The sequence below is a fragment of the Pteropus vampyrus genome, unplaced genomic scaffold (genome assembly GCF_000151845.1).
Source record: "Pteropus vampyrus isolate Shadow unplaced genomic scaffold, Pvam_2.0 Scaffold82, whole genome shotgun sequence".
Lineage (NCBI taxonomy): Eukaryota > Metazoa > Chordata > Mammalia > Chiroptera > Pteropodidae > Pteropus > Pteropus vampyrus.
Genome location: NW_011888863.1, coordinates 1,342,700 through 1,354,258, shown reverse-complemented (window position 1 = coordinate 1,354,258; position 11,559 = coordinate 1,342,700).

Below are 11,559 nucleotides of genomic sequence, written 5' to 3'. Positions count from 1 at the left end.
AAAACTACAAGACCCTATTAAAAGAAATCGAAGAAGATACAAAGAAATGGAAAGATATTCCATGTTCTTGGATTGGAAGAATGAACATAGTTAAAATGACCATATTACCTAAAGTATTATACAGATTTAATGCAATCCCCATAAAAATCCCATTGGTAGTTTTCAAAGAAATAGACCAAAAAAAAATATCATCAGATTTGTGTGGAATATAAAAAAACCAGAATTGCCAAAACCATCCTGAGAAAAAAGAACTAGTCTGGAGGCATCACTCTGCCTGACTTGAAATTATACTATAAAGCGACAGTAATCAAAATGGCATGGTATTAGCAGAAAAACAGACACTGTTTTGGACCAGTGGAACAGAATCAAGAGTCCAGAAGTAAACTCGTGTTTATATGGGCAAATAATTTTCGACAAAAAAGCCAAAAACATACATTGGGGAAAGGAAAGCCTCTTCAATAAATGGTGCTGGGAAAATTGGAAAGCCACCTGCAAAAGAATGAAACTAGACTCAAATTAACTCAAAATGGATTAAGGACCTGAATATAAGACCGGAATCAATAAAATGCATAGAAGAAAACATAAGAACTAAACTCAAAGACGTTGGACTTAAAGAGAATTTTATGAATTTGACCTCAAAAGCAAGGGAAGTAAAAGCTAAAATAAATGAATGAGACTACATCAAACTAAAAAGCTTCTGCTCAGCAAAAGAAATTGTCAACAAGGTAAAGAGAAAACCATCTCAATGGGAAAATATATTTGCAAGCAACGCCTCTGATAAGGGCCTAATTTCCAAAATATACAAAGAACTCATACAACTCAATAACAACAAAAAAAAATCCAAAAACGATCCGATCAAAAAATGGGCAAAGGATCTGAACAGACAATTCTCCCTAGAGGACATACAAATTGTCAACAGATAAATGAAAAGACGCTCAACATTGCTAGCTATTAGGGAAATGCAAATCAAAACCACAATGAGATATCATCTCATACCTGTTAGAATAGTTATAATCAACAGGACAAGTAATAACAAATGTTGGAGGGATGTGGAGGAAAAGGAACCCTCATACACTGCTGGTGGGACTGCGAATTGGTACGGCCACTATGGAAAACAGTATGGAGATTCCTCAAAAAACTAAGTATTGATCTACTGTGTGATCCAGCAGTCTCTCTACTGGGTATTTACCCCAAAGACTTGAAAACTCATATCCGAAAAATATTTGCACACCGATGTTCACAGCAGCACTATTCACGGTGGCCAAGACATGGAAGCAACCGAAATGTCCTACGATAGATGATTGGCTAAAGAAGCTGTGGTGTATACATACAATGGAATATTACTCAGCCATAAGAAGAGATGAAATACTGCCATTTGCGACTACATGAATGGACTTCGAGATAATCATGCTAAGCGAAATAAGCCAGATAAAAAAAGTTGAAAATCACATGATATCACTTATATATGGGATATAAACCTGGAAGCAACAAATGAACAGGACAAACAAACAGGGACTCAGGGACATGGCCAATGGACTAGTGATTACCAGAGGGTAGGGGGTCGGGGAGGAGAGAAGAGGTATATGGGGTAAAAGGAGTCAAATATAGGGGATAGGGTGAAGTGGGCAAAGGGGATCAAATGTATGGTAGCTGAAGGAAACTGGACTTGGGGTGGTAATCACAATGGAATATATAGATGTCAAATTATAATATATACCTGAAAATTATATAATTGTATTAACCAATGTTACCCCAATAAACTTAATAAAAATAAAAATAAATGTAAATTAATACTTGAGATGCACCAAAGATCAAGGAACTGATGTCTACTGGGCAATCTTAGACAACTTTACAAACAGACATACTCACTTTGGGTAGAGTCGCTACAGGTTTCTGCCATAAAAACACAGAAATTCTGACAAATTCTATTTTGTGAAATTCATATCAAAAAAGAAAAAAAAATGTGAAGTGCATTTGTAATTGTATACACAACATTATCAAGAATATTCCTGACAGGAGAGAACTTCTATTATGACTGAGCATCAAGGAGAATTCAGTTTCCTACCTACAAATTTACATGGTACAGTGTTATTTAAAGACTAACTGCTGATTCGATACATTTCAAACCTTAGATGTCCTTTTCTTTCCACATAATTCCAGTTCTGGGTGTTGTGGGACATGTCAGTATATCCCAATGAACCAAAAAATGTGCATCCACAACCCAACCTCACCTTAGGCAGATCCAAGAAACACCATATCAACACTGTCTGACTGAAGGAAAGTGGGACAGAAAATTGGAGCAGAAAGAGATAGCTGCCTTAACCAAAATGTCTTTGGTTTTAATGTCTATTTTTTCAAATTTTACAAAAACTCATGGCCATGTGAACACATCCTATTGCCTGTCCAAGAGCCTTGGATGTAAGCTGCAAAAATGAAGGGGTCTGAAGCTTAAATTGCATAAGTGAAGGGGTCTGAAGCTTAAACTTTTTGGGCAAAGGAAGGCTTTCCATCCATTATAATATGTCTTTTTTTTCTGCCTGTGAAAATGATATATGATTGTACTTCCCTTTCGTACTGTATTTAATTATCAATATCTCAAAGTCTTTTGTAACAAAATCCTTGACTGCTGAAGATTTATTTGCACTTAGTCCAACATTAGCTCTAGAGGTATCTTTTGTATACCTTAAGGTTTCGAACATATATAGCTCCATGAGAATTAAGTAAAGAATCACAAGACCTTTAAGATTCTCAATTTATTTCTCTGACCCTAGTTTTTAAAGAAAGCAGAGGCAGAGTTGAACTTGGCAAGCAGACAACCACAGTTACAATTATAATACTATTTAATTATGACATAAAATGCAATGGGTCACAGTGGGACACCTACCTAACTTATTAAAAAGTGAAAAAATTGTTATCTAGTTGTTTTGTTTTCCCAAACAAACAACCGGTTTAATTTTCCACATAGGATAAATCCATAAATTTTCTCATCTGTAAATGAACATAATCTAATCTCCTTCTAGATGATAAAATTAATGAAACAGAAACCATGTCTTTTTAGCTTACTCTTATATCCTCAATTTCCAGAGTATTAGAAAAGATGAAATAACTAGCATGGAAATATTTGGTAGATGAATGAAATCAAAAGATATCAGTTATTCAGCGATGGCACATACTAATACAATTTTCTGTTGCTGTTGTGGCAGTTATCACAAACTCAGTGGCTTAAAACAATACAAATTTATTATTTTACAGTTCTGAAAGTCAGATTCAAAATGAGTCTTATGGAGGTAAAATCAAGGCGTCAGCAGGATTGCATTCCTTCTGGAGGCTCCAGGAGAGACGCCATTGCCTTTTTCAGCTTCTAGAGGCCTCTCGCTTGCCTTAGCTCATTGCCCCTTCCTCCATGTTCAAAGCTTGTCACTCCAACCTCTGGTTCTCTTGTCTCATCTTCTTTTTCTGACTCTGATCCTATTGTCTCCCTGATTTCACTAGGCCCATTGAGATAATTTCAGATAATCTTCTCATCTCAAGATCCTTAACTTAATTCCATGTGCAAATTTCCTTTTGCCATGTAAGGTAAAATGTTCACAGATTCTGGGGGTTAGGATGTGGACATCTCTAGGAGCGATTACTCTATCTACCACACAGAGTAAGAAAATCATTCCCAGAATATTTCTTTTTAGGAACATTTACTGGAACCCATAGAGTTTAGAGCTGACTTCTGGGCTAGTGTTTTTTTGTTTGTTTGTTTTTTGTTTTTTCCTTTGAAATAATACGTTTACTAAAGTAGAAATTTTTAAGTTTTCGTGTCCAAAAAGATTTACTGGACACAAAGACCACGAAAAGTTCTATATTCATACCAAGAAGTAGTACAGATGTTGGGGAAATTAGCTCTGTAGGAAGGCTCTCTTTGTCTTAGCAATTTATAATCTGGATGAGTGGTTGTATAACAGCTATATGATTCTCACTACCCTTGCCCTGTCAGTTCTTTCCTTATTGCTTATTCAGTTCTGGGAAAGACTCAATATGCTCTGTTAATAAGAACTTATTTCCTTTTCTCCATTGCTTCTCCTTGTCTTATATGAGTTACACAGAAACTTACTTGACTGGTGACAAGAATAAGATATTTGTATAATGATGCTTCTCAGAGAACTGATAACTTAATGAAAAGGGTATATTATAATAACTGAAAATGTTTTTAGCAGAATATGGTTTGCAGACTCCCTCAATGTGAACTAATAATAGAATTTCTGACACATTCTAGGTGCTCAATATATATTTTTGAACTAATTACACATTTATAGATAATGAGGATAGTATGAGGATCATTTTAGTCCCATAGAGCAGCTAACTCTCTATAGATATCCTGGCTGGGGTATAACAGTGATTCTAAAAACACAAATTCCATGATTAAATAAGGAAAATGTAGAAACAAGAGAGTAGTCCCAGAATTTAGTGAGTACCTTATAGACAATAGGTGTAAAAACCTTTTTGGAATCTTGGTTCACTATTGCACATTAAAACATTACAGTATTAGTTCCCAGGTCTGACTCAACAAAGTGCCACCACTGAGTCATCTGACCACTTCCTGGGTTTTTCCCCTTGAAGCCTTCACACCCAGGGTCTTCTCGTACCCCACCCTGATGGGTGATGATCTCAACAGGGTTCATTAACTAAAGCCTTGACAGACCCTGCTTATGTCATGGTCCCTGTGGAAACCAAGATTCCATCTCTGGAGGCTGACACTAGAGAAGGTTTAAACAACAGCAATTAGTTGGGAATTTTCTCCTACGAGTCATCTGTGAGAACCATCTGACCTCACAAGCAAGATTCTCTGTGGTGAGAAAGGGTGGTATGTGCCTTACAGGAAATGCAAAAATGACTTCAAGGCAGTATGTACATGATTAGCCAAAGAGTAATGTGTAGCACTGGAATATTGCTTTATAATTTGAGAACAGGAAGATAACCAGGGAGAAGGAGAGACCAGAGATCAATGATGAAGGATGGGGTTGATGAAACAGTGTAAAGAAAAAAGAGCTCTTGCAGGCTTACTCAGTTATTCAGCAGATAAGTGCTGAGCACTTGTAATGCGGCAATCCGTTGTTCTGATCCTTCCTCCTCCGTACTCCTGTTTTCTCCTGCTGCCAGCTCTGTTTTTGTTGTTCTCAATTGGAATATTTTTCATACTCAGAGCTGTATAAACTTCTCTTCATCATCAGATTCTTTGATCTATGAACAATAGCAGCCCTTTGAATAGCAGAATAGGAATATTTGTTTCATAATTTCACTTTTTTAAGAGCCTTTGAACATAAGCATGTCAGGATAATTTAAAGTTAAAGGGTTCTCATGGTTTGACCACACCCTGACCTTTTTTTGGTCCTCTTATTTCCTTTTCATAATGTTTTTATTTTTTACCCAACTTGGTCACACTCTTTTGAGGCTAATTATATACTGGCCTTGCAATCTTCACAAGATTTGCACATGACAAGTTCTGATTTGCTTGTTAGTTGGTGAAGACAATCTTCAAAATGAAGCTTCATAAATAACCAAAAGGAAGATTTTGTACTCAACAGTAAAGCTAATTTATACTTACAAAGATTTTTTTCTATGATGCATTATACAGTGTTAGGCATAATATTTTAATCTCCTACACTTTAACACGCATTTCAGCCATCCTGACTTTGATTGACCTATGGCATCTGGATGCTTCATAATATATTGTGAGACATAAAGCACTCCATCATATTATGGGCTGTGGTGTGTTATTATGCAATAGCTTTAGATTTTTTTATGCACACACATGCATGCACACACTCCAATGTTTACATTCAGTGGTCCCCAAAGTTAAGTAATATTTCTCCCTCTTCTATTATCCACTGTTTACTCTGTTAGTGGAACAAAAGCAACTCTGTTCATTTCTGAGAGACTCTAAAGATGTGTTTATATAGATAGCAACACATGCCAACAACCCAATATAGAAGACTTTTTCCTAGGATCCTCTTAGCACTCATCATAAAGTACCACAAATGACCCAACCAATAAATAACCTATCAGGAAAAAATGTGTTATGAGAAACAAGATGCATAGAGATGTGGGTTCTAGAAATAGTTTAACTACTAATTAGTATTGTGACTTTAAGGAAATCATTTTACCTTTCTAACCCTCTTAAACAGACTATTATTACCTATCCTACCTACTTCCTGGGTTGAGGACAAAATAAGGTAACACATGCAAAAAGCAGCTTAAACAATTTAATCTTTTACACAGACAACTTTTAAAGTCAATTATGTCTCAGTTTGTAGATTTATTTTAGGAGGAAATTATTTCTTTCTTTGCTTAAGTATTTTACTTGTGAAACCATTTTAAAAGTGGGATTAACTTTTAAGACAATCAACCCCACTTATTAAAAGAAACTATATGAGCCACTAAAAAATTCTTTTGTTTATAGTTCAAGATTCAGAATGAGGCCCCTTATATAACACTCAAAAGTCCTTACCTTTACACATAATCAGACTTGGATACTTAGCAAACTACTGACAACTTGAGACAGCTGTAAGTACAACCATCCTTCAAAACTCCAGGTGGGCAGAGACTTAGCTTTTCATCTGATTTCCTACATACACAGCCAATTAAGAGATTAAAAGGACATACCAGTTTTAAAATTTGTTATTTACTGACACTGGCAGTGTGCTAGCATTGTGTTTTGACTGAATTGACAGGAGCATATTTATAGGGAAGAATTCTACCTAGATTCTTTTGTTCTGCTCATTACAATTGATTTGTTACTGGTACAAACTCAGGGTTATTATAATAATTAGCACAGACATTAATGTAACAAAATAGTATTTTCCAGTGAAAGTAATATCCAAATACAAGCCTGGTTTTCTACAACTGTTGGTGAGGGCCTTCCAACACTCTGATACTGAGCTCATTCTTAGTGCTCCATGTTAAACTGAGATTCCTTTTCTTTTATTCTTATTTGGTTTCTGTATTCAAACTTTCCAGGTCACAATTATGTCTAGTTTGTGCCATGCAATGCCAGTGAAGTGATAAACACTCTCACATAAGTCAAAGACAGGATTTGAAGAGTGCAGGTGTTGTGAAGATTACACACCATGCGATGTTTGACTGTGGGATTCATTACAGCTTATGGGAAGATAGCAGCACTTGAAGGACTCAAATGACAGAAACACGGTTGCAACTTGCTGCCAAGCCATACAGATGTGGGGGGAATGTTTAAATTCATCTAATAGAGACTCGTTCAAGACCACCTGAGCCACCTCTGTGGCTCTTGTCCCTGGTTTGATAGAGCCACAGGCTTACACACCTGCCAAGAAGTGTGAACACCCCTCTAGGTCTTTGTAAAATGCATCTGTGTGCAACTTTCAATAGCTTTTACAAAACATGCAATTACTGCTCAGAGTAACTTCCCTTCAGCTGCTTTTTATTCAAGAGAAGTAGGTGTAAACATTTCCCAGCAGGTTAGAATTCCAAATGCCACTTGGATCCTGGGCCAAAGGCCTTTTTATATTGTTTGTGCATGTATTCAAGGTATAGTCCAGCTGCAAAATTAAGGACTGAAGGACATGTAGTCTGGAAAAAAAACATAGGTTTGTGTTAAAAATTCACTTTCGAAATAATTTTGGGAATGGTCATTGGACGTAGGCAATAATGAATGATTCAGTTGTGGTGAACAAAATGTGGCAATATGCTTTGATACTCCTATTTAGCAATATCCATTGCCTTTTTATGTATAAAAGTCATGAATAAGGAGATTTAGGGGGAAATAGGAATGATATGTTGAGTTGCATACTCATTAACACTTGCCTTTTGAAATGGAAGAAAATGACATTGAAGTGGCTACAGCCATCTTTGGAGTAAGGACCATGATGACAAGGCTTAACACAAACTCCTTCCATTGCCTGAGGCCCGAGACTCTGGAACACCAATACCTTTATCTAGGACAGTCTCCTGCCAGGCTGGCCACCTGAGCAGAGGCTTTCCTAGTATCAGAGGCTTTGGAGTTCAAATCAAATTCTTCACACTCAGATATATCAGAAACTTTCATCATCTTCAGAAAAGCTGAGCAGGAACAATGGCGACTTTTATATTAATTTATCTTGATCTGTGGTTAATCAATTCTCTACCAGCTTCCCTAAACACTGGAGTCTTTTGGTTCCACGAATCCTTTCTTCTGCCATGTAAACCCTTTCCTCTTGCTCTCTTCAAGTCTACCTCTGGCTTTTCTCACTTCCCTTGTGGGCCTTTCTTCCCCACAGAAGCTATTCTGTGATGGCACTAGAATTACATTTGCACTCTGGTCAGATGATGTGAAGATTTTTTTTTTAATATGGCTTTCCCTTTTCTCCTTTCACCCTCCTTTTAGGAAGCCAGAGCTGGCACAGTCCTCTCACCACAGTTTTCACAAATCAAACTACTAGAGATGGTAAATACAATGATCATAAATACAAAAAGTGCTTAGAAAATTCAGCTCAGAAGATACCTTATTTAGATGTTATTCTTTTCTCTTTCCCTTCTTTCCTTACTTCCCTCCCTCCCTTCCTTTCTCCCTTTTTTTTTCCTTCCTTCTTTCCTTCCTTCCTTTCTTTCTTCCTTCCTTTCTTTCTCCCTTCCATTCCTCCTTCCTTCTTTTCTTCCTTCCAAAATGTCTGTTAAGTTACTTTCATGTGCTGGTATGTCCGAAGACAAATAGGGCATTTAAATGAGGTGATTTGCATCAAGTTTAATAAATGGGGAAATTTGCAAAGGCGTAGGCTGGGGTTAGGACACTAACAAGGTAGAGTGTAAAACTCCGGATCTTAGTAACAGTGGAGAGCCACTTCTACCTCTAGGCAACAATCCAAAGAGGTTGCTACAACCCAGAAAGGAAAACTGCTTGGAGAGGGCCTCCTGAGAGGAACCATACCCATAAAGAGAGGGATACAGCCAATTAACAGCAACTTGGTTTATTTTCAGATCTTATTCTCTTCTTATCTTCCAGTCTTCATTAGGGGCCTCCCATAGGCCTACGCAACTGGCAGGCAAATACAAGAGAGCCCGCAATTCAGCCTCCCAAGGCACAAAAGTGGGAGATGGGTAAAAAGTGAGTGCTGAGTGGAGGACAAGCTGAGTCCAGCCGGTCACTGGAGTACACCTGGTGATAGAAACATGACAAAGGCAAAGCTCTGCTATTCAGAAAGTTTATATCCTCAGTGGGGGCAATAGAAAACATAATGGAGGATTACAATGTGGGTGCAGAGAAGAGAGAAAAATTTAAACCCAATTGAAAACTGCTGTGGCAGGGGAAGCGGCGTAATATTGGGGAGCATTGTTATCAAAGGCTTCTTAGAAGAAAGCATGGCCTCGGCTGAGCCTTTAATAGGATGTAGGTAGAGATAGGTGGTAGAGCATTAGAGCAGATGGAGCAGCATGTATGAAGGCCAAGAAGTGTGAAATGGATTATGTATTGCAAACACTGGACAATATAATGGAAAAGACAAGTGGTTAGAGATGCAACTGGAAAACAGAACTTTATTCTATAGACAATAAATACCTTCAGGAAGTGAGAGACAGAACCAAATGTCACTTAAGAAGATTACACTATGGGCAGTCATATAATATATGTGCTGTTTGAAGTGAAGTAAGATTGGAGCCTAGAGACGAGTTAGGAGTCTAATGCAGTAAAACAGCAGAGGGATGCAAATGGAGGACATACAGAGAGAATTTTTGTCCAAAGTTCTAAGCCCAGCTACAAGCATTTTGGCTTTCCCTTTCTGAGTCCACAAAACATATATATTCCCTAAGTCTAAGCTGTTCCTATTTCTGATCCATACTAAGAAGAAATGTGTCTTCCCATCAGCAGACTTTCCTGAACTAACTTTTTTCCCTTTCTTTCATTATGGCTTTTTCTCTATGGAGGCTGGGCTGCATGCCCTTCTCTAGGCTTACAAAGGACTCAATCAACACCAATCTTCTATTATTTATTTCTCTATAATAAAATGACCTGTTTATCTCTTTTTCACCCTGTGAAGAGTGAGGTTCTTGGAGACTGAGACCTCGTCTTATTCACTTGTGTGTCTGTAGTACCTAAACCAGAGTAGGTTTTCGATATTTGTTTACTGAACTGAGGTGAACTGAACTTCTGACCTCCTTTTTGTCTAAGCTCCCAGTTTTTGGAAGAATGGAATTGAGAAAGAGAAGGCACAGCCTCCTGACTGGCCAGTTTCATTGAATTTACACTGACACTCAAAAGGGTGACAGATGGCACAACCAGATTACCATCATATCTAAATTTCTACCCAGAAATCTGGGTTGTCTAAAACTCCCTTTACCCCCTAGAGTTATTTTCTTCCTTACAAAGACCCAAGAGCTTCGTGAAGTAAAATGTTATTTTAGAGAAATTTATAAACTTTGAAGACACATATAGCAATAATTTCCTGTATATACAATCAATAGTTAATTTCTTATATACCTAGCTATAGTCAATTTATGTATGAAAACAGGAATTCTTAGACAATACCAAGATCAGGCAAAGTCTTTAATAAAACCTGCAGTGCAGGGAAACAGATCTGTCACATGTGCTCTTCCAAATTAAGTAATCCTTAAGAAAAGATGAAAGAATACAAATAGCTGGACCTGACAATCCTAAGGGGGACAATACTAGAAGGATATATCACAAAGAGAGAATTGCTAAGATGGTAAAGGAAAATTATATAACAGTTGTAATATTCTGGGCATGTATTTTGGGACTTGATAGTTTATCTACACTAGCTCTAATCCTCATGATAATCCTGTAGGATAGATATAATTTTTATCCCCATTCTATAGGTAGGTTCACTGAAGTTCAAAGCAGTTCTTTCATTCAGCAGACATTTACTGGTCCCTACTAGATGGTGGGCACCGTGCTAGTTCAACACCTTTCTCAAAGCCACTCAGTAGAGTCTATTTTGAACGCTCATCTGTCTTGAGTCAAAAGACTGGTCTTGTCACTACGTAATTTTCCTTTTTCATCTCGCTGGGTTGTAGCTTTGGAGCAATGTTTTCTTAAATCTATTGTTTTATTTTGGGGGCGCCATTTCCTTGATTCCGTTGTATTAGCATAACTGTAACTTTTTGGAACACTGTGTTGCTACAATATTTTCAGACTTACAGGTTTCAGATAGCATCTAAACTAAACCTCCCAGTGTTTTAACACCACATCAGCTGAAGCTGCACCCAATCTAATCCAGTCTTAAGTGCAGTTCTCTATGTGGGCAGAATGCATATGTGAAGGCTTTCAGTGGGAGAGAGTTCATTCTTAACACTTTTAGTTATGTTCTTACTGGGACTTTAATATGTCTCGAGTTTTGATAGAGCAATTATAACATGCCTGTTAGTTATTTCTGAAATGAGTATAGTCACAATGAATGCCTGTATAAACTTTGCTCTTCTTCATTCTGTCCTAACCTAAAATCTCCTCTTCATGGTTCCTTGTGGCCTGCTTCAAGGTGATTCATAAGAAAAATATATTCCTTTCTCATACCTTCCTTAAGTTTTTGCTTGACTGGGACTTCTATGACT